This window comes from Echinops telfairi, unplaced genomic scaffold (genome assembly GCF_000313985.2).
Source record: "Echinops telfairi isolate 266 unplaced genomic scaffold, ASM31398v2 ScPeMD7_5868;HRSCAF=6743_0, whole genome shotgun sequence".
NCBI lineage: Eukaryota > Metazoa > Chordata > Mammalia > Afrosoricida > Tenrecidae > Echinops > Echinops telfairi.
In genome coordinates, this window is record NW_022109767.1 from 115836 (window position 1) to 118083 (window position 2248).

The window sequence follows — 2248 nt, forward strand, 5'->3', positions numbered from 1 at the left end:
GATGGAGTCAAGTAATGGAGTCAGACGCAATTCATGGTAGCATCGCTCACCTCAGCCCCACTTGATGGTCCTCGTGGAGGGAGAGAGAGAGAGAGAGGAACTTTTATGCTTCCCAAGCTTTTATCCCCTCTGGGGATGTGCAAGCCCCCTAATTACAGGCGAAGACATGTCACAGGAAGGAGTTGTACAATAGACATACACATCGTAGGAAGGGGATGCATGATAGGCATAAGCGTAACAGGAAGGGGATGAGCTAGGGGTGTGCCCATAGGAATGGGAAGGTCTAGGGGTATACATGTGACAAGATGGGTGGACCCTAGATTCATAATGGCTACCTAAACTTGGTTATCCTTGGGCGGGTTTGACCTCTCTGGTGTCTCCTACAAGGAAACAGACAACTACTATCCTTATCAGAAGGGAGTGGGCCCTGCTCATTGTGGGATAAACAGTGGTGTTAACTTGTTCCAGATGTCTGATAGCTCTCAAGAATGACCTTTAATCTACTCCTGATGACTTCCAACGTGTACAGTCATTCTCAAGCGAAGTCTGGCATATATTTGGGGGAGACAACTTGGGAGAAGTCCTTCTGTTTCCCACATAGAAGTCTTTAATGGTTAGATCCTTATCGGTGCCAGTGTTGGCCAGAAACCTGAACTCACACTTTGCTAGCGGGATTATAAATCATAGCTACAGTTGCTTTGGAAAAGAGTCTGGCTGTTTCTCCCTAAGCTTAAAATACAAAAGTAATCTGCTCTATATTAAGGCCCCATATCACTATGGGAAAAACAGGAAAGCCGATCCCCAAACAGCAGGGGCCGAAGGGAACTGGTTGCAGCCGTCATGTCTAATGACAGTCTCATCACAATTTGATTAAATATTGTACATTTTTCTTGGTGAAAATTTTAACTATAACGAGAAGCGTCTTCTCTCACCTCGTTTTCTTCAGGTGAATCCTATATACTAAATGATAAAGGGGGCAATTTGACTCTGTCGCTGTTTAATCATTATCGACTCAAAGGCAGTGGATTTTGATTTTTGTTTTGTTTTTGTACCTCAGATGCATTTTTCTGCCCAAAACGGTCCCACTGTCTCTCCTTTCCCTTGGAGTTGAATTGTTTAGAGAACTAAAGTCTCTTTTGAATTTAAGTAGGTTTATTTGCCCTAATCCCTGGAACCCAAAGGCACTGTGATAGATTTACTCAATTTCTTAATTTTCGCCCCCAAGACTTTTCTATACACTTGAAGACAAAAAAGAAAAACAGATACATTTGCCAAGAAAGATTCTAAATCCTAGAATTGCTCAAATTATTGTCTCTAGGTTAACATGGCTGCTAATATAACCTAGGTAACCAGGCTGCTAAAATTGCTCTACCGGGAGTGGGGTTCGAACCCACGTGGACACATGTCCATTGGATCTTAAGTCCAAGGCCTTAACCACTCGGCCATCCCGGTTACAGGAAAACAGTGGCTGCCAATTAATCTCTTAATAAGATGCGTGTGTTTCTTTTCAGTTGCTACCAATGGTCATTTATTTTTGTTCCTGTGAAACCTGAAGGTAGGCTTCAAAGAGTAAGAAAAAAGCAAATCCTTGCAATGATACTTAGAAAGAAACTATGAGAAAGTTCAGTTTCGGCAGCATAAGGATCGGCACTGGGATGGTGGTAGAGAGTGAGGCGAGAGTTGTTTAAAAGTTCATCAAAGTAGATCTCTGATGAGTATTTATGGGTTTGTGTTCAAAGATGTGAGTTTCTGGAACCAATTAAATTCTAAATTACAGTTTTGAATATAGTACCATATCTCATAAGCATTATAAAATACCTACCAAGCGGCGCGCACACGCACACACACACACACACACACACACTCAGCCCGTCTGTGATTTGGTTCCCTGGGGAAAGAAGTACAGTAGAAGAAAGCTGAGTCAGTTGAGTCAGATGTATATAGGAGCTCCAGAGACATCGCTCCTCAGACTTAACACCATCCATGAAGAAGGAGCCCCGCCTGTGGGCGGTGCATAGAGGGTCTTTGGTCCACATGGACGTCGCCACGGCCTGATGAAGGAAGCCATGACCTGAAGGCATCACTTCGTTCCTTGGTCCATGGACCTCACAGCTCAGTCTCTGACGGTGGCATCTTCCTGGGCTGGAGATCAAAGAGATAGTCTGGGGGGTTCTTGCCTTTGCCAGATATCCAGGGAAATCTAGACCTGTCCGTGCTGGATTGATCCTGCCTGGAAAGACTGAGTAGT

The 2248-nt window shown here is 44.1% G+C and overlaps 1 non-coding gene across 1 annotated transcript; it reads right to left on the reverse strand.

Moving 5' to 3' along the window:
- Positions 1-1369: 1369 nt before the first annotated feature.
- Positions 1370-1452, reverse strand: TRNAL-UAA. The gene has a single exon. It is a non-coding gene; the product is annotated as a tRNA-Leu (tRNA).
- Between the last annotated feature and the right edge of the window lie 796 nt (positions 1453-2248).